The 22971-nt window shown below is 40.7% G+C and overlaps 1 long non-coding RNA gene across 1 annotated transcript; it reads right to left on the reverse strand.

The window, feature by feature from the left end:
- Window positions 1–1317: 1317 nt before the first annotated feature.
- Window positions 1318–7293, reverse strand: LOC142660551 (uncharacterized). The gene is made up of 5 exons (XR_012850522.1): window positions 7203–7293; window positions 6048–6148; window positions 3781–3843; window positions 2467–2577; window positions 1318–1412 (listed from the first exon to the last, which is right to left on the reverse strand). It is a non-coding gene; the product is annotated as an uncharacterized LOC142660551 (long non-coding RNA).
- Window positions 7294–22971: the final 15678 nt, after the last annotated feature.

Genomic DNA, 22971 nt, shown 5'->3' on the forward strand with positions numbered 1-22971 from the left:
ACAAAGACATAGTGATAAAAATGGCGGATAAAGGAGGCAGTGTTACTGTAATGAATAAGAACGATTATAAACAATCCATTACCAACCTGCTAAGTGACAAAACAACCTATAAAATACTTGAGAACAACCCAGTAGACAACATAAAAAATCGCATGAACAAACTCTTAAAAGATGGCCAACGAGGAGGTTTCATAAATAAAAAACAAGCCGAATTTATTCTTGTTGATCAACCTATTACGCCAATTTTTCATGCGCTTCCAAAAACCCACAAGCTAATCTTTCCACCACCAATGAGACCCATTGTCTCAGGTATAGGTTCAATTTTGGAACGATTGTCGGAATGGTTAGATACATTACTGCAACCATTAGCACAAACAGCCCCTGGATTTTTAAAGGATACTAAAAATGTCCTTAATTCACTATGCCACAAAAAATGGGAGAAAAATTACACTTGGCTCACGTGTGACGTCGTGTCTTTATACACTTCTATTCCGCATCACATTGCTTATGCCGCTCTTGACTACCATTTAACCAAACACAGTTTGTATGATAAAAACTTCCAAGTATTCATTCTGGAAGTACTCATGTTTCTAATGACTAATAATTACTTTCAATTTGACACAAAATATTACCTCCAACTCAAGGGCGTATCCATGGGAGCCAAGTTTTCTCCATCGATAGCCAATTTAGTCATGTCCTGGTGGGAACAGTCCTACATCTTTTCTACCGATAATACATATGGCCACTGCATTGAATGGTATGGGAGGTATATTGACGATATTTTACTAATCTGGAAAGGAGACACTGACACTATCCCGGCTTTTGTAGAAACCCTCAATCAAAATCACTGCAATCTTAAATTTACTTACAAATTTGATAACACCAATATCATATTTTTAGATCTTGAATTAAACGGAAAAGAAGGGCAAATAATCTCTACCCAGACTCACCGAAAACCTACCTCCTCAAATAATATCCTTCATGCAAGAAGCAATCATTCAATACAGACCATAAAGGCCATACCAGTGGGTGAGTTGCATCGTGCCAAAAGGAATTGCACCTCCCACAGTCAGTTTGAAGTTGAACAAAAGGAAATCAAAACTAGACTTAGAGCAAGAGGTTATCCCACATGGTCACTCAATAGAGCAAGTGAAATCATGACCAAAATACCTAGAACTGATTTACTCGCATATAATAACAAACATACCAAAACAAGTCCTAAAATTCAATCTAAAGACAACCAACCTACTTTAATCTTACAACAGAGTAACCAGTTTATGCAAATCAAAAAATTAGTCACCAACAACTTACCTATCCTCCAAGAAGATGACGGTCTACGTTCCATCTTGGCCGAAGGTTGTCGTATCGTGGCAAGAAAGGCACCCTCCTTGGGCAGCGTGTTGTCTCCGTCACTGTTCACACCAAACGAAAATGTTAAAACAACATGGCTAGAAACAAAAGGCTTCTATAGATGTGGGCAACATCCATGCAAGACTTGCTCCTTTGCCCATCCAACTAAAACATTTAGCAACTCTACACAAACAGATACATACAGCATCCAGAATTATATCAATTGTAACAGCGAATCCGTAATTTACGTCATAGAATGTATTGAATGTCAACTAAAATACGTGGGTTGTACAAACAGAAAACTGAAAACAAGAATTCTTGAACACCTTAGTTACGTGAGAAATATTAATATCACTAACATCTCCAATGTATCAAAACATTTTATTGTACAACACAACCGTAACACAAAAAATTTACGTTGCTACGCTATTGAAAAAATCTACCCCCCAAAAAGGGGAGGCGACCTCAAACATAAAACCCACCTTAGGGAGGCATTTTGGATTTACAGATTAAAAACTAGATATCCAGATGGCCTAAACCTCAGAAAAGATCTAATGTTTCAGTATTAATAACAGACCTCTGAGCCTCCCATCGTGGTTACCAAGACCAAGAAGAAAAATAATAATAAAAATTTCATAAAAATAATCCATTTATTGGAGATCATCCAATACCATGGTACTCCAGGACTCCCTTCCCCGCATATTTACAGCCTGTACATGCATAACATGTGCTTTTTGCCATGTACATTACTGTTCATATCTTTTAAACCACTTTTTCGTTAGTCACAATCACTAATTAGGTTTTTAATTAATTTTTTGTTCCAGTTGTCCTACCCTCACTTCCTTCCCTGGTCACATCCTCATTATCAAAAGTAAGCGCCCGTCTCTGTCCTTCGTTAATCCATAAGAGAACATTGACTATACCTCTTTAACAACACTGTCTAATGTTACACTCAATACTGCCAACATATAACAACAAATTACAGCGTACTATCTACTGACAGTATAAAATACATCATCTTAAAAATTAAAGTAAAATACTTTGACACTTATATGACTATGCACATCAATTATGTCTAAGTAATTGTTTGATTTCTAGAAAACAAATAATACTCACCAATTTTATATGCACCATCGTCTATAAGATAGCCATCTGGACAATAGTGAATAGGCAAAATGACAGCATCTTCCGTCGATATAGTCTCCACTCCATACAACAAAATACCATCTGAAATACACAATACACTTATGTTAGGTTGAACCTACATAACCCTACATTCTCAATCATGATACTAACGCAGCTATTAGTTTGAGAGTACGCAAGTGAAAATACAAAAAACAGAATGGGCAGCAACCATTCCTACTTCCGGCTTGCGTTCCAAAGGGATAACAACAGTGGAACGCACTCAGCAATCAGCTGTATCATACAGACCAGGATAAAAACGAGACAACGCGCGCTATTCAAAAACAGACACCACTGCCAAGACTAAGGATGCAGCAGCATCCGAAATGCGTAGGCTTTTGAGGACATTACCGCCCGCTTACCCTCACATCAGGACTATTCTTCTGGACTATTTTAATTGAATACTATTAAACTTGGAAACCTGCTTCCATTTTAACTACTTTACACAGCGCTGGAACAACTCTTTCCTCTTCTTCCGTACTTCAACGTGTGCCGACACGGGATTCCGGGCGCTGCTGAGACACACTCCCGTAGTGTCAGGTGAGCTGGAGGATTCCTCCCCCCTCTTCTTCTATTTTTGTGATACCATCGGCCTTTTCCTACGAGCTCCCTAATTTGTCATGTTCTAATACAGAACACCGGAGGGTCCACAACAGATGTGTGCATCGTAAGCGTGACTTTGTATAGATTTTCTAACATAACAAGGGTCTAGACAACTAAACAAAAATCAAATATACCACTGAAACGAAGACTTTGGTTTTGGTTTTGTATTGTGAATTGCATTGTTTTTAAATTCACCACATTTTGCATCAGTGTCCTGGAGAACATTTCTTGGCCTTAACATGACGCATCAATCTGCCAACATGCCCCCTGGGGTTCAAATGTCTCGCTCTGAACTAGCTGAAAAAGTCTTTGGCAATCAAGATAATCACATCGGAAACAATCTAGAACTCGAAGATTTATTTCATACTCTAGAAAAGCACCTCGCACAACAGGCCAAAATTTGGTGGGACCTTACAACCTTAAAGAATTACATCGCAAAAGATATGATACCTAGAGGTTTACGCCTCAGGAAAACTCCAACTTTCATCTACACGGAAGAATTTCTAAAGGAATGGAACCAGACCCTCTCCACATGTTCCATGAATTTGATGAAACTAATTACTAAACAAGAGGAGATTAAACTATCCGAATTAGACATCAATATCACTGATATTAGAAAATCAATTGATGTTTATTCTGACTCACCTTCCTTTTCTTTTCTTCAAATCCGTACAACGACTGCTATTGATAAATTAGATCAATCCATTGCTGAAACGAAAAAAAGCAAGTTCCAACGAGATATGAGAGATTATACGCATAACGAAATTTACAATTGGAGTCAGAGAACAAGAAACTACACAAGACCTAGACCCATTCTCAAAAAACGGAACCAATACCGCAACCAATACAGGGATTTACCGAACAGAGTGAGTTTCAGCTCCACAGAACCAGACTCCGCTGACGGCCTGTCAGAAGATGATAATTCAAGGACTCGCCCACACTCTACCCATAGAACACAAAACCAAAGTTATCAGTCAAAAAACGAGGTAGGAGGGGGGGCAGGAAGCACAAATCGAATAAATCAAGATTTCAACCGTTGTCTGCGCCCCCGGAAATTCCAACAGTACTAGAATTGAACGTCACCAACTTATCTTCCTTCACTCTAACCACGGCACAAACTGAAGTTTTATCCTTGGGTCTCAATTTTGCTCCAAAAAACAATTTCAACCTATTTAATACGCTACTGGACATTAATAAATTTATTCGTAATTTGACTGTGAAAAAACATTTCCTTGGGCAGGAGACCCTCCCTCTGGATGATGTTCCAACTTCATCTCCCCCTACCACATCTGTTGAAGAGTGCGTCCTTCCAGCTCATCCGCCACCTAGTCTCGAACAATTCTCCTTTCAAGAACTTACCACCTTAGCAGCTCTGGATCACATGCGTACGGAAAACTCTAATCAAACGATGACCACAGCCCCAAATTTTCGTACTTCCAACCCCAAGTTCTACCCAACGAACTCTAGAACTGACTCGATGGACCGTTTCCAAACGGTAATGGAAAAAGAATTACAAAACCTGGCGGACAGCCTCAAATCCCAATACCCAACAACAAATATGACGATCCAACACAAACAAGCGGTTAAGTCTTTACATGACAACAAAGACATAGTGATAAAAATGGCGGATAAAGGAGGCAGTGTTACTGTAATGAATAAGAACGATTATAAACAATCCATTACCAACCTGCTAAGTGACAAAACAACCTATAAAATACTGGAGAACAACCCAGTAGACAACATAAAAAATCGCATGAACAAACTCTTAAAAGATGGCCAACGAGGAGGTTTCATAAATAAAAAACAAGCCGAATTTATTCTTGTTGATCAACCTATTACGCCAATTTTTCATGCGCTTCCAAAAACCCACAAGCTAATCTTTCCACCACCAATGAGACCCATTGTCTCAGGTATAGGTTCAATTTTGGAACGATTGTCGGAATGGTTAGATACATTACTGCAACCATTAGCACAAACAGCCCCTGGATTTTTAAAGGATACTAAAAATGTCCTTAATTCACTATGCCACAAAAAATGGGAGAAAAATTACACTTGGCTCACGTGTGACGTCGTGTCTTTATACACTTCTATTCCGCATCACATTGCTTATGCCGCTCTTGACTACCATTTAACCAAACACAGTTTGTATGATAAAAACTTCCAAGTATTCATTCTGGAAGTACTCATGTTTCTAATGACTAATAATTACTTTCAATTTGACACAAAATATTACCTCCAACTCAAGGGCGTATCCATGGGAGCCAAGTTTTCTCCATCGATAGCCAATTTAGTCATGTCCTGGTGGGAACAGTCCTACATCTTTTCTACCGATAATACATATGGCCACTGCATTGAATGGTATGGGAGGTATATTGACGATATTTTACTAATCTGGAAAGGAGACACTGACACTATCCCGGCTTTTGTAGAAACCCTCAATCAAAATCACTGCAATCTTAAATTTACTTACAAATTTGATAACACCAATATCATATTTTTAGATCTTGAATTAAACGGAAAAGAAGGGCAAATAATCTCTACCCAGACTCACCGAAAACCTACCTCCTCAAATAATATCCTTCATGCAAGAAGCAATCATTCAATACAGACCATAAAGGCCATACCAGTGGGTGAGTTGCATCGTGCCAAAAGGAATTGCACCTCCCACAGTCAGTTTGAAGTTGAACAAAAGGAAATCAAAACTAGACCTAGAGCAAGAGGTTATCCCACATGGTCACTCAATAGAGCAAGTGAAATCATGACCAAAATACCTAGAACTGATTTACTCGCATATAATAACAAACATACCAAAACAAGTCCTAAAATTCAATCTAAAGACAACCAACCTACTTTAATCTTACAACAGAGTAACCAGTTTATGCAAATCAAAAAATTAGTCACCAACAACTTACCTATCCTCCAAGAAGATGACGGTCTACGTTCCATCTTGGCCGAAGGTTGTCGTATCGTGGCAAGAAAGGCACCCTCCTTGGGCAGCGTGTTGTCTCCGTCACTGTTCACACCAAACGAAAATGTTAAAACAACATGGCTAGAAACAAAAGGCTTCTATAGATGTGGGCAACATCCATGCAAGACTTGCTCCTTTGCCCATCCAACTAAAACATTTAGCAACTCTACACAAACAGATACATACAGCATCCAGAATTATATCAATTGTAACAGCGAATCCGTAATTTACGTCATAGAATGTATTGAATGTCAACTAAAATACGTGGGTTGTACAAACAGAAAACTGAAAACAAGAATTCTTGAACACCTTAGTTACGTGAGAAATATTAATATCACTAACATCTCCAATGTATCAAAACATTTTATTGTACAACACAACCGTAACACAAAAAATTTACGTTGCTACGCTATTGAAAAAATCTACCCCCCAAAAAGGGGAGGCGACCTCAAACATAAAACCCACCTTAGGGAGGCATTTTGGATTTACAGATTAAAAACTAGATATCCAGATGGCCTAAACCTCAGAAAAGATCTAATGTTTCAGTATTAATAACAGACCTCTGAGCCTCCCATCGTGGTTACCAAGACCAAGAAGAAAAATAATAATAAAAATTTCATAAAAATAATCCATTTATTGGAGATCATCCAATACCATGGTACTCCAGGACTCCCTTCCCCGCATATTTACAGCCTGTACATGCATAACATGTGCTTTTTGCCATGTACATTACTGTTCATATCTTTTAAACCACTTTTTCGTTAGTCACAATCACTAATTAGGTTTTTAATTAATTTTTTGTTCCAGTTGTCCTACCCTCACTTCCTTCCCTGGTCACATCCTCATTATCAAAAGTAAGCGCCCGTCTCTGTCCTTCGTTAATCCATAAGAGAACATTGACTATACCTCTTTAACAACACTGTCTAATGTTACACTCAATACTGCCAACATATAACAACAAATTACAGCGTACTATCTACTGACAGTATAAAATACATCATCTTAAAAATTAAAGTAAAATACTTTGACACTTATATGACTATGCACATCAATTATGTCTAAGTAATTGTTTGATTTCTAGAAAACAAATAATACTCACCAATTTTATATGCACCATCGTCTATAAGATAGCCATCTGGACAATAGTGAATAGGCAAAATGACAGCATCTTCCGTCGATATAGTCTCCACTCCATACAACAAAATACCATCTGAAATACACAATACACTTATGTTAGGTTGAACCTACATAACCCTACATTCTCAATCATGATACTAACGCAGCTATTAGTTTGAGAGTACGCAAGTGAAAATACAAAAAACAGAATAGGCAGCAACCATTCCTACTTCCGGCTTGCGTTCCAAAGGGATAACAACAGTGGAACGCACTCAGCAATCAGCTGTATCATACAGACCAGGATAAAAACGAGACAACGCGCGCTATTCAAAAACAGACACCACTGCCAAGACTAAGGATGCAGCAGCATCCGAAACGCGTAGGCTTTTGAGGACATTACCGCCCGCTTACCCTCACATCAGGACTATTCTTCTGGACTATTTTAATTGAATACTATTAAACTTGGAAACCTGCTTCCATTTGAACTACTTTACACAGCGCTGGAACAACTCTTTCCTCTTCTTCCGTACTTCAACGTGTGCCGACACGGGATTCCGGGCGCTGCTGAGACACACTCCCGTAGTGTCAGGTGAGCTGGAGGATTCCTCCCCCCTCTTCTTCTATTTTTATCTATCTATCTATCTATCTATCTATCTATCTATCTATCTATCTATCTATCTATCTATCTATCTATCTATCTATCTATCTATCTCATATCTATCTATCTCATATCTATCTATCTCATATCTATCTATCTCATATCTATCTATCTATCTATCTATCTCATATCTATCTATCTCATATCTATCTATCTATCTATCTATCTATCTATCTATCTATCTATCTATCTATCTATCTATCTATCTATCTATCTATCTATCTATCTATCTATCTATCTATCTATCATCTATCTCTCTATCTCTCTATCTATCACACAAGAAAATGGTGACAGCACACTGCGAACACTAATACCACCCAAGTCATTAAATATAAATAAATATGCATTACTGCTGAATCTACTTACAATAAGGAGGTTCTTAGTGCACATTTTGATCAAATTGTGTGAGCCCACCTGCCACGACAAGGCGACCCTCTATGGAGGTGGGAACCTACTCTGCACATACACCCAGAACTGGGACTAAGCCTACATATTCTTGGGGATGGTAGGAACCAGCATTAAACTAATTAAAATCACCCAGGGCAGAATGGGAGGAGTGCTATCTATCTATCTATCTATCTATCTATCTATCTATCTATCTATCTATCTATCTATCTATCTATCTATCTATCTATCTATCTATCTATCTATCTATCTATCTATCTATCTATCTATCGAAAAATCCAGAGCAGCACAGTGGGAGAATATATGTAAAAGTAACAAACTTTAGAATGCACGCCACAGGAGTCTGGCCAGAATCAATATGTTCAAAAAAGAGGCAGCACTGCAAAAAATAAAAATCAATCTAGAGGGTTTATTCCATGTGCAACGTTTCGGTTCCCAATCTGGAAACTTTCTCAAACCTTGAGAAAGGTTCCAGATTAGGAACCGAAACGTCACGCATGGAATAAACCCATAAGAAATTGAGCCTAGTAGTAAGATATTGGTTCCAAAGTCTCCTCCAAATAAGGTTGTCTTCTGATAGACCGTTGGGTCCCATTAATGTGTCCATAAATGGATCCTCTGGTACTCTGGTGGGCAAGTCCAACATTCAACTACAGGACGAACATACAAACTTCATACAGATGTTGTCCTGAGCGGATTCAAACTCAGGTCCCCAGTGCTGTAACATTCCTATAATATCAGACAGTTCCATCTTCTTTGGTAAATAATGTAACATTTTTTTCATGGCACCTAAGTAGATATTCTCCAGTGTGCCAATGATATCTTCTTTGGCCACTTAATCTGTCCTGATGAAATGCAAAACATTAGTCATTTTTTTGCTGATTTAATTATCTCTTTTTTTTCCGTATGTAACGCTGACACTTTAAATGTCATTTTCCCAAATTAAGATAAATGACATAAAATTAGACAATTGCATTTTACCAGCTATACCTGTCAAAGCTCATGCAATGTAAAAGGGTTGCCTATATTTTTTTTTAATAAAAACATTCAACATGTTAATATTTTTTTAAAAACATATCTGTTAACCCTTTCCAGATACAGCAGTGACATCTGTGATGAGTTTGATTTTTAGCTGAGCGCATTCCATTTGATGCATCCCATGTTTACAATGCAAAAGCTGGTGAACGACTAATTAATTTTGATCAGATTGATTTTGGCATCAATCTCTCCGAGCTTGCACAGATGGGCACTTTGGTAAACAATACACACTCAAGTTTAATGTGGCATTAAGTTGTGTCATTCCAAATTTGTCATTTGATGACTTAAAGGGCACGAGAGGCTGACCTATAAAACGTACATCTGAATAATGAGGAAGGCGGACAAAATGTTAAGAAAACATCGGTTATGAAAACATTTTGATGTGGTCTGGCTTCATTACTGCAATGTTACTACTAGAGTCAAGGTTTATTGCAAACCTGACAAGGGATCATTTAACAAATCTTTAGGGTAAGTTCACACGTAGCTTAAATACGGCAGATTTTCCACAATGGGTAATGGGAACAGAGCTTTATCACTATGCAAAAGACATGCTACCCCAAATAACAAAATCAGCTCTACTACATAATTATATATAGAAGGAGAATATAGGGTCAGTTCACACGTTGCGTAAATACTGCGGATTTTCCGCAAAGGAGTTTATTGCGGAAAATCCGCAGCATAATACAGTAGCAGTAAAGTGGATGAGATAGAACAAATATCATCCACACGCTGCGTAAATGCGGAGTGGAAAAAACGCTCAGAAATTGACCTGCGGTGCGTTTTTTTTTTATTCCACAGCATGTCGATTGTATTTGCGTAATCGCTGCTTATTTTTTGCGGGTTTTCCCCATTGAATTAAATCGGGGGGTGAAACCCGCAAAAAATAGCAAACCCTGAATTTTTTTGCGGCGGAAAAGATGCGATTCCGCTGCAAAAAGCGCAACTCAGAAAAAAAAAAACTTATACTTACCGAGAATTCTGTGTTTCTTCGTCCAGTCCGGCCTCCAGCATTGACGTTTCATCCCATGTGACCACTGCAGCCAATCACCGGCTGTAGCGGTCACGTGGGATGAAACGTCATCCCAGGAGGCCGTCCTGCAGAACGTTAGAGGGATGCGTTGCCATGGCTATGTAAGCATCAACCTTTTTCAACTTGCAGTGCATAATCTTTCATCCATACTGTATGTCCAATAGGTGTAAGCAACAGGGATTTTTCCATAGTTATAGCAGCCATTGGATGACACGGTCACATGATGTTACAGGAGACGAGAGATAGAAGAATTTTAATTTACAACATTTTTAATTTTTCTATTGTTAACAAGTTCCCGGAGTTTTGTCCATATCACAGAAATCCCCTTTAAGATGAGCTTCAGTCAAAGCTTCTTTATATGAACTGATCACCAAATAGCGACATTGTAACATTCATTGAAGGATTATGTTTACATTCGTTAGAAGGGTCCCTTGGCAAAAAACAAATTACAAAGTGTCCCCCTGCTGGGACCCTCAGCGATCAGTTGTACTCTGTGGGGAAACCTAGCAGAAGTGTTCAATTTCCCTGCAGCGCTACCACAGGAGAAATGAAGCATTACACAGTGTCCATTCATATCAATGGGCTGTCTGTGTAATGCAGGACAGGACAGGTCCTCCAGAGCGTGACACTCTTTGTAACCACTCTCCATTCCGATGAGAATCCTAAACTCGGGACCCCTTCTCTTAACTCAGAATTACCTAATAGGATATATGAAAATGGGTTTTCTGGAAAAACCCTTTAATGAATAGAACAATAAACTTGATTGCATGAGAGAGTGACAAAAATGTTAAGTGTAAATGATGGAATTAGACAACAATTAGTGATATTTTATTGACAATTTTGCTCTTTCACAAGGGGCGACTTATGTTACAGATATTGAGAATCACGTGGATCGGGAATGTAATCGCTTTGTGTTATTTTAGTAGAAAACATTAGGCAAGAAACGTTCGCTTTCCCTTACTATTTACCTTCTTACCTTGTTCTGAGGAAAGGTCGTGTGTCTTGGAAAACTTACATTAATGTCAGTGCCACAAATCCATTCTTTACCTTGACAATAATACCATGTCATTTTCTACTACTGATCCCGATAATAGACGTAGGATCTTCATTTGAAAATCACATTTTCATCCGAATTTCCACCAGGGACTGAGATGACATTGAGCCGTCGTCCAGTACTCTGTGGAATATTTCCAGTTTGCAGTTACTTAAAGACCAAACCAAGATCATTGTTCGTGATCTAAGAACCATTTATAAAAATACATAAATCCTGAACTAAAAGCATATATATTCTCCACATAAATACTGTAACTAGATACATAAAAAAGTGATGAATATAAGTAAAGAAATCTAAATAAGAACTCCTCTGTGTAGACGGCCTAGTGACAAAAATAAGATTCTTCAGGTTCTTTAGTTGTCCATCATGCAAAGGTGACGTAATGGCCGTAGACCCAACTATATTTATACCCTGGGGAGGACAGACCATATGTGCAACAGGGCTGGAGCGTAGCTAGTGGGGGTGCTACTGGGGCTCTGGGTGGCAATGGGGTTTCATCAGTCCACATGGCCATAGCCAGGGTAGTTAAATACAGAATTAGGGCAGAATATTGAACCTTTGCCCCAGCTGAATGAGGTCTAGCTACGGTTCTGTAACAGTGGCCCAGTAGGTAGGGAGACCAATTGATACCATAAAAACCACTTCCATTCCAATCCATCTATAAGATTGCAGATATATGTAGCTGTAGCTTCGTGAATAATTTAATGGCCTACAATTACTAACGTATTGTTGTGAGAAATGCTCCCTCTAAGTCTTGGCAGCTCCTGAGTGGGGCAGTTAGGGAGCAGGGCAAGTCTCCATCAATCGTGGGTGATCTGATAACCAAAAGTAATAACCCCAGTAAACGCTAATATAGCGACTAAATAAGAGAATAAGAAAACATAATTTAAATTAGTTTTAATTACTTTTTTAAATACTATAATATTACATGTCCAGCAGTAAAATAGACCGTTATAAACACCAATTATAGGCATCAATGAAAGGATCCCTCTTACACCACTGTCCCTATAGATATCGCCACACAGACCCCCTGTAGATCCTGCCACACAGACCCCTGTAGATAGCGCCACACACAGCCCCCCTGTAGAGAGCACCACACAGACCCCCTGTAGACAGAATCACACACACATCCTCCTGTAGATAGCGCCACACACAGACCCCTGTAGAGAGCCACACACAGCCTCCTGAAGAGAGCGACACACACAGCCCCCTGTAGAGAGCGACACACACAGCCCCCTGTAGAGAGTGCCACACACAGACCCCTGTAGAGAGCCACACACAGACCCCTGTAGAGAGCGACACACACAGCCCCCTGTAGAGAGCGACACACACAGCCCCCTGTAGAGAGCGACACACACAGCCCCCTGTAGAGAGCGACACACACAGCCCCCTGTAGACAGCAACACACACAGCCCCCTGTAGAGAGCGACACACACAGCCCCCTGTAGATAGCGCCACACACAGCCCCCTGTAGAGAGCGCCACACAGACCTCCTGTAGACAGCATCACACACATCCTCCTGTAGATAGCGACACACACAGCCCCCTGTAGAGAGCGACACACACAGCCCCCTGTAGAGAGCGCCACACACAGCCCCCTGTAGATAGCGCCACACACAGCCCCCTGTAGAGAGCGACACACACAGCCCCCTGTAGAGAGCGCCACACACAGCCCCCTGTAGAGAGCGCCACACACAGCCCCCCTGTAGACAGCATCACACACATCCTCCTGTAGATAGCGCCACACACAAACCCCCTGTAGATAGCATCCCACACAGCCCCCTATAGATAGCATCACAGAGCCCCCTGTAAATACTGCTACACAGCCCCCCTGTAGAGAGCACCACACAGACCACTGTAGATAGTGCCACACAGACTCCCTGTAGATAGCGCCACACAAACCCTCTGTAAATAGAATCAAGCAGCACCCATCCCTTGTATATAGTGCCACACAGCCCTCCCCTCTTGTAAATAGTGCAACACAGCCCCCCTTGTATAAAGTGCCACACAGCCCCCCTTGTATATAGTGCCACACAGCGCTACCCCTTGTATATACTGCCACACAGCGCTCCTCCGTTGTATATACTGCCACACAGCGCTCCACCTTGTATATACTGCCACACAGCCCCCCCTTGTATATACTGCCACTCAGCCCCCCTTGTATATACTGCCACTCAGCCCCCCTTGTATATACTGTCACACAGCCCCCCTTGTATATACTGCCACACAGCCCCCCTCTCTTGTATATAGTGCCACACAGCTCCCCCCGTGTATATAGTGCCACACAGCTCCCCCCGTGAATATAGTGCCACACAGCACCCCCATGTATATAGTGTCACACAGCTTCCCCTAGTGTATATAGTGTCACACAGCTCCCCCTTGTGTAAATAGTGCCACACAGCTCACCCCGTGTATATGCAACCCCTCTGTGTATATAGTGTGCTACACAGCAATCCCCCCCTGTACATAGTACCACATAGCCCCCTCAAAAAAATAATATTGTACTTACATTGCCCCGTTCCCGCGACGGACGGAGCTCTGCACTGTCTTACGGGTGGGACGCATGCGCAGACCAGCGTGATGCAGTGACATCATCACGCCGGCCTGCGCAGGGAGTCTTTCCAGCGCCTTTTAGGCTGCAGACATAGCGTGGCCTGCAGCCTATAGTATTCATTTATATCTGCATCCTGAGGACGCAGATACAAATGAATCTGGCTGTCGCTAGCACCAGGGCCCCCTCTGGTGTTAGCGATGCCACTGCATCCCCCTGCCGCCCATGACTGTGTGCGGACTTTAAAAACTCGTGAGTGTGGTGACTGTGAAAGGTGCGCGGCCGCACAGCCATAAGGGTGGTGTTCTATCATGAGCTATTGGAGAGAAAGGGGCTCATTTAGTGTTCTTGCACAAGGCCCTGAGCTTTCTGTGTTCATCCCCCTTACATACCATATAGAGGTCCCAGTTTATGTTGGCGCCATTTACGGGTAATATGAACCTGGACATCTCAACTATTGCGAACTAAGACTAAAGAACTGTAGCTCTAAAAGATGCTACCCTAATTTATGTGCAGTATACTGCTTCAAAGATCGAGTCTTCTGGTTTAATGCATCCTCATCTCCACCCTAGTGTTAGCAAGCAAGGCAATGGTAAGCCAGACCAAGGGTCAGTCTGCTCTACTTGGGTGGTATTGGTGCTGGGGTCGGGTAGTAACACCAGAATGAAGGTTTTTCTTATGGGTTCTCCTCATGACCAATCTTATGAAAATCATCTCGACTAGTCCCAACTTCTCCCAATCATTTATCTCTAAAAGCCGTCTTGCTCTGGAAAGATTGGTAATGAACATTAGTTGGGAGGTCTGTGCTTGAATACATTCTTCCTATGTCCAGTGGTTGACAGTAAGGATATCGTGTGGGTAAACAGTTAACCGGTTGATCCTTCATCATCAAGAGTCATGGACGCTCATAATAGCAAAGTTGGAGAAGGTCCAACATAAACCCCAGTCAAGACTCTTCCCTAAGGAAGACTTGACAGCATTTGTTTGAAGAATATTTTTTTCTATGGATGAGATCTGTAACATAGATGTTGTGTCTCCGATCAGCTAACCCTTGCGGCTCCAGCCATGTGCGCAAACATTCAAATATTTGACTTAGTGTCTTGACTTGATTAATACTTTACCATGAAGTTAACGATCGTAACGCAACGAAAGCCGTTTTAGATAAAGCTCATAATGACATTGCTGTCACTGCTGCTTTTTTATTAAAGTGTGCTAAAAACGACAGCAGCTTTTATTAAAATGCAGGCTATTGATTCTGCTTGGATTATGTTTGTGTACCTGCCGCCCAGTACAGCAATATTTATAAAGTACACTCATAAATCAACGCGGAGTGCACAGCATCTATGGAGGACTTAATACTATAACTGCTGATATCGGCATGCTTAGATTAATGTTAACTTAACCAAGAGAGTCAATACTTAGAAATGTAGGCCGTGTCATTCTAAAGATCAATACATTATGATCCTGCACTTAGAAAAAAATGCTCCTTTCATGTATTCAGAACATGTTTGTATATCAGACACAGATTTTATTTTTTTTAAATCTTTATAAGTCCAAAAATTAATGTTGAGTAATTTATTCTTATATCTATATAGCAGTTGTAGCATTGTTTTTCTGATACAGAGCTCCAAATCCACTGCATAGATATAGAGTTAAATAATAACATTTTGGCTGCCTGCAGTAACCACTAGGGGGAGTTAATGCATACAAATTATACATTGAACTCAATAATAACACAGTATGCAATAAGATTCTTAGCACCACCTAGTGGTGGCTACAGGCATCCAGAATTGTATCATATAACTATGTCTATGTAGGAGATTTGTATGCTGTGTTTTTATTTCAAAGTGAACCAGTTATGCTCCTGTTGTCCTCTTGCTTTTATAGATGGGTCCAGAAAGTAGCAGATATGGAGTTCGTCATAGAGTCGTCCATGCTTTATAAAAATGCATAGTCCCTTCCCTATCCTCCGCCTTGCTTTCTCATCTTTCATTGTCTTTTCCCATTTAACTAGATTTAATAAGGAGGCTCATCTATGGCAGTCGAACACTGAGAAGGGGCATGTATTCTACACACAATGTTTTATACGAATAAATTGAAATCCACCCTGAGTGGAAAAAAACCCTATGTTTTTCTTACAAAATATCCAGTCCGCTTTATAAAGATTCACGAGCATCAAAAAAAATCATCATAGAATCCAAGAGAAATTGGAATTATTATCAATTATCATGTGAAAGGTTGTCAGTAGATCAACTAAGGACCACCTTGCCCCCATGCATGTTAGTACCCAACTAATTGCTTTGCAAAACTACAGGTCCATATTTTTGACCATTGAAAACAATGGACAGGGATCCATATGTTCTGTACTTTGAATGGTTTTAACTGCTTAGTATTTTATAGGCAAGTATATAGGGGAGAGAGGCCGCCACAACAAAATTTAAAATGGTGCTGGGTTCATGGGGCTGGCTCATATGGTTGCAACATGCCATTCTGCTGGCAGGAGAACACAACTCTTGTTCATTTCTCCTTTTCAGCCCTTGAAGGAGGGAAGATGCTCTTGACGCCTTAGTCTGATATTCCCATTCTTTATTTGCTAATGTGTCCGGGCCCTTAAAGATGTTCACAGTCTCCATGAAGATAAAAGGGTGGTACCAACCGTAGCTGGGTCCCATTATACATGGGTGACACGAGGCCTACTGAAGTTGATGTTGACCCACTGGGTCGCTAACGGATTTGGCATGGGGCTGAACCGGGTAGTGGAATCTAAGGGATTATAAGTTCATCCCCCTGAACCCACACAAGGAGCTATGGACTTTCCCACAGGGTATCCCCAGGTCGCATCCACCAGAATAGTCTCCGCTAGCAACAACTGGCATGTGGATGGGCAGGTGACTCCAAAACACATTACCAAGGCACAAAGGTAGACAGGCAGAAGGTCAGAGTAGGCAGAAAGACAGATAGATGTGGTCAGGTAGCAAGCTGGGTAGAAGCCAAGAGTTACGGAACTTAGCAAACATCTTTGCGCAGTACAGGAACATAAAGAACCTTATTGGTCATGTCCAATCAGGGAGATTCCCTTAAAATACAGAGGGCGGTTGGTAATTGGAGATGACAAAGGCTTTGGTGGTGGAGGTGCGCACGTGATCGCCGATAAAAGCACGGGGTCGGGAGAGGACGCCACGTTCGGCAGCTTTAAGGGGAGCGTGGCGTTGCAATAGGTTCTATAGTATTCCAATGGGTTGCCTCTATGATACATACTCTCCTGAAGAGATCGGTGCCTTCTTTATCATGTCTAGCATGTCATGCCTATAGGGCGTAGGGCCGGTTTACTGTGCCTATGGATGATTTTCAATCACAATAGTTGTTTTCAGCTTTGGCAAAAGACATCTAAGAAGAAAGGGTAAAAAATGTCGCCCTCTCCACATTAATCCTTTCAGGTGAATATTTTCCTATTTTCTTCTCTTTTGTATTTTCTAATAAATTCTGTTCAGGCTTCTATACAAATAGATGCTTGCATTCAAAAGCTGCTTTGAAAGGAGTTATCCTTTTAAAGACTCGGTGTAAGTATCTCAGCAACCTACGTGATGAATATTTTAATAGTTTCAAGTCTCGGAGAAAAAGCATCGGGATGATTTAATGTCATAAACAAAATGTTTTGTGGGATTTAATGTGTGAAGATGGACAGTGTTGGCTTCTAAGCCCCTGAGAGGTGTACTTTGCATGATATATCCACTCGATGCCTTTTACATAAAAATACTTTTCCAATAACCACAAATTCCTCCTGTGATTTGCCTTCTTGCTGGCAGCAATGATGAGCTGAATGTCGTTTTCTGCTCGGTATCCTGCTCTGTATTCCTGTTTTGCACAAGTCACAGTTTATCAAGGCAATTAAATTCAATAGATCAGCTTCAGTAATTTACAAGAGGATATTTTGGAGCGAATTTATTTCTTCGTTTTCTACCATGTTTTACATCTGCCTAAACCGTGTAATACGAAGGCAGCAGATACTTGAAATGACTTAAAGTGCAACTTCACCTTTAGACAAGTTAAAGCTAATAGCTCTAAAATATAAAAATATACCACTTTGTAATACATCTTAATGACCGATTTTGCCTCCTTAGCCCATAAACACCCCTAAAGTGCACAGAATAAACGCTTTTATAGTCAAATTTGCATAAGCTCCGCCTCTTTGTGGTCTCATTTGCTGGACAGCTGCTTCCTGTCTCATATGTCACACAGCAGGCTGCAGTAACTGAAAAGAACCATCTCAGCAGCAGGAAGAAAAGGAGGACTGTGGAGACATTACAGCCTAGAGTGGTGGAAGGGGGGAGGAGAAATGGCTGACTTATTGTAGGAGGAAATCGATCTCATACAGCAGGGAGAGTGTGTAGTATGTAGCACAATGCAGTCTTCCATTTTTAGTTAGTGACCACAAAGCGGCGGAGAGGGGAGTGTTTGCAGCACTTATCACTTAAAGGGGAATGCCCATTGGGCTCTAATTTTGTCCCCTTCTTCACACCCTAGTCTCAAAGATTATCTCCTTTATTCATTAACTGTAAGTGTGACCATAAACGGGGCCAATGCAAATTCGATGGGGACTGTGGAGAGAAAGAATGTAGGAATCGAAGGGAAGGACAATCGGACAGCATGTTCATAAGTTCACAAAGGAGAGACAAAGGAGTGGATGGATGAAGGAACCTGGTTCTCCATCCCGCCACACACATAGCACAGACCTGTAAAGATCCCCTTGTTTTTTCTATGCCCTGTACCCCACCAGTTTGGCTCGCAGCCTATTACCTCTCTATCTTTCGCTCTTGGAAGTACTGTAGATCTTCAGGATCTCCCCTGAATGAGGCTTTTAGCTGATTATTTTTGATGATGTTTTAGGCTTTGTTCACATCTGCGTCAGGGTTCCGTTGGACCTTTCCGTTAGGGGAACCCATAAACGGAATCCAAACTGAAACAAACGGAAACCATAGGTTTCAATGATCCTGGACCGCAGAACACGGCCGTAATGAGACTTGCCCGTTCTTTCTGCGGTCCAGGCTCCCGGGCCATGCACGGACCGTGGAGGAATGAATGGGGCCGCAATTCTCCCGTGGATTTTCGGAGGAATTGCAGCCGCAAAAGCACGTTCGGGTGCATGGGGCCTAAGGGTTCCGTAATTTTGATGGAATCAATACTGTAGTCGACTGCGCCTGTCATTCTCTCAAAACGACGGGACCCTTACACAACGGGGGCAAACGGAAACAATTTGCACAATGGTGATGCAAACGGAAACCTATGTTCCTCTAACAGAAAGGTCAGACAGAACCCACGAATGAAGTCCTGATGCAGATGTGAACGAAGCCTTACTTTATTAGTTTATAATATAATTCTGCCCTTTCTTTCCATGCACTGACTTACTGCTTAGCTTGTGCTGCAGTGTGAAGCATGGCGAAGAGACAAAGCAGCAGTTTGACCTAAATTTCAGAATACCTCAAACTCCATTAGACAATGCATCTAAGCTACAGACACTGAACCTACCAGCGTCTTAAAAGATCTGAGATTAAAAAAACAACAACACCGAAGGACTAAATAGCAGGTGGGCATCACTCTCAGGCTTTGTTCTCATAGCGCAGATTTGCTGCAGATTTTGCATGTATTTTTTAAGCCAAAACTAGGAACTGAACCTAAACAGAAGAGATATGTAAAAGAAGGCCTTATTGGTCTGCTCTTCTTGATCCAATTTTGGTTTTGGCTTAAAAAATGCATGTAAAATTTGCAGCAAACCCGGCCTATGTGTTTTTGAAGCATATTTTTAGGCGTTTTTTCTAAGCGTTTTTTTTAAGTGTCTATGGGAAATAGGAAAAATCAGCCTGTAAAACGCTTCAAGAAGTGGCATGTCGCTTTCTTTTTTAAAGACTGTATTTTTACGAGTTTTTTTTTAATTTAGCAGCAAAAAAAATATGCCTCTTATGAACTACACAGCGTATTTCTAAATTAAATCAATGGGAAGCGGTTTGCAGGCGTTTTTCAAGTGTATATCGAAGCGTAATACAATCGCTCTACACTCAGAAATCCGCCTGAAAATATACCGTGTGAACATGGCCTTAAGTAGTGACCATATCATCTCCTTTAAATTCCAATGTTTTTGTTTGAGGTTATGTATGTCATTTATATTAATCCAGATGATTTTACGGCAAAAAACCCCATAACCTTTAAGAAGCCATACATCAGGATTATACATGAATAGATTTCATTTCATGTTCTGCCCATTAGAAGTTTACTAAGAATACAGTGACCTTCGTAGTTAAGGTCACACTACAACTATGCTGCTCAGTGCTTTTATCGAAGAGCTGACATCTCAGCATGACACCATAGGGTTAAAGGCTATGGACACCTTTGACAGGGGTGTTTTGTTTTTTTTTTAAATAAAAATGTGTATTAGTGTGTTTGGTGCAACTTTCTAAATACATTTTATTAAAAATGATTTTAACTTTTTGAGCTACAGCTGCTTTGTATCCTGTATACAGAACATCTGTATCTAGAACTGAATCCTGTAGCCGTCAGCTCAGTGGGACGCAGGATCGAGCTGTTACCGATCACATGGGGGCAGCACTACCAAATAAAGTAAGTTCATAACTCGATGTGATAGATCACAGGTGGATCCCGCGGAATTGACTGATTCAGTGAACAGCGCTAGATACAGCTGCTTTGTATACAGGATACAAAGCAGCTGCATCTCAAAAAGTAGAAATATTTTTTAATAAAATGTATTTGGGAAGTTGCACCAAACACACTGATACACAATTTTATTTAAAAAAAAACAAAAAAAAAAACAACGATGTCAAAGGTGTACACAGCCTTTAAAAGATAATTTGGGACATTTTGGCATTGGGGCAAACCTTCCCCCACATCCATGGCTAGATTTATCAGTAGACATAGTACACATTATGGCTGAGTTCACAGGGGGTGGATACGCGGCGTAAAAGCACGCAACGTATCCACCTTGTGCACCGCAGGGAATTCCGGGCGAATAACCGCACCAAACTGTGGTGCATTTTTTCGCCTGGAATGTCCGCTGCGGAAAACTGCCCGGCTTCCTGCGATGACGTCCTGGTGGAAGGAACACAGACTTCTGGGTAAGTATGAGACTTTTTTTTCTGAGTTGAGTTTTTTGCGACAGAATCGCTGTGAATCTGCTGCAAAAACGCAACAACTGCTATTTGCTGTGGGATTTACATCCCCATTGAATTCAATAAGGAAAACCTGTAAAAATAAGCAGCATTTACGCAAATATAATTGACATGCTGCCGAATAAAATTCCTCACCGCATGTCAATTTCTGAGCTGTTTTTGCGCTTAGTATTTACGCAGGGTGTGGAGATTTGTTCTATCTCATCCACTTTGCTGCTACTGTTTTACACTGTGGATTTTCCGCACCGAATTCCGTTGCGGAAAATTCGCAGTATTTACGCAAAGTGTGTACTGACTTTATATCCTCTTTCTATATTTAATTATGTAGTAGAGCTGATTTTGTCATTTGGGGTAGTATGTGTTTTTCATAGTGATAAAGCTCTGTTCACATTACGCGTGAGCCTTCCGTCAGTAGCGTCTGACATATACCTCTGCTAGAAGGCATACAGCGTCATAGGTCGCCCATAGCCCCCATGTTAAATATATATCAGGCAATATAAGTTTTTTAGGGGATGCCTCTGCTTTTTTTATACAGATTTTTTTTTTTTTAAAAAGTACTCCGATATACTCCAGGCTAAACGGACAATCTTTTGGTACCTGTTGGGTGAATGGAGCCCTATGGTTACGTTCGGCATCTAAGCCAGGCGCTTATCCCGTTGTATACGCCAATTGTAGGACTCAAATGTGAACAGAGCCTTAGAATAATGGTACATTTAGCACAACTCGTACATACTAGACACATTTACTCAACCTCATAGCTGTCGAACATGTGCGGGATCATATCGTACTATAAAGTGGTTTAGCCATGCCCCGTTTATGTATTTTCATACAAGTCCAATAACAACAGGAGAAATAACGCACGTCTTTTATAAATATTGTGCATGTCATTTTATAGATATTGTGATATCACCATTTGTTTCACCGAATGGCAAAACTCACCTCTGCTACATCTGATAGAAGCTCAACTACATCTCTTTCTCTACATCTCTCTCTAGTCTGGTAGTCTGTGCCCATGGGAAGTAAATACACTGAGGTCTTGTAATGGTTGCAGTCAGATTCCTTATGTGACCAGTCCCCGCAGACGCAGCTGTATGTGGTCATTCTCATGGGGTTAGACCTTCTTCAGGCTTTTTATCTATTTTTAGGCTTACAAACAAGCTTTTATGTAGTCTGAAGGTGATAAAGCGGGATATTTTATTTAGATGGGCAGTTTATACTATATGAAATAATAAAATGAAGCACCAGTGTGGATCCACGCTAGGTAATATACAAGAGAATTGCATTTTAAAGGGAATATATCACCTATATATTTTTTTTTAAACCAGAAGGTAAAACATAATATTTTTTTCTTCTTGTCGATTCTACTTTTTTAAAATTCCATTCTTTTATTTTTTTATTCTACTTTCTTTACAAGATTATGGGGGCAGCCATCTTGCCTGAACTTCTGTTGACAGCATTTAGAGATTTGCTTTACAGCAGCCAGATGGACCATAGGAACCTGTGAACAGGAGGGGACCCATTGACTTCTAAGGGAAAGTTATCTAGACATGATCTGTGACTTGTGCAGAGGTCATTATGCAGGGAGGAGGAGGGGAGCTGTGTCCATCACTTATTGTCAATGGTGGATGCTGTGTTATCTATATATAGGTGTTACCTGTCAGTGTAATCCTGCCTGTGATGATAGTGAGATGACTGCTGAGAAGTGATCTATACAGAACAGGAATGATCAGTCTATTATGAATGGTGGATCCTGTGTGGTCTATATAAAGGTGTTACCTATCATTGTATTCCTGCCTGTGATGATAATAAGATGACTGCTGAGAAGTGAGATCTACAGAA

This window comes from Rhinoderma darwinii, chromosome 9 (assembly GCF_050947455.1).
Source record: "Rhinoderma darwinii isolate aRhiDar2 chromosome 9, aRhiDar2.hap1, whole genome shotgun sequence".
Lineage (NCBI taxonomy): Eukaryota > Metazoa > Chordata > Amphibia > Anura > Rhinodermatidae > Rhinoderma > Rhinoderma darwinii.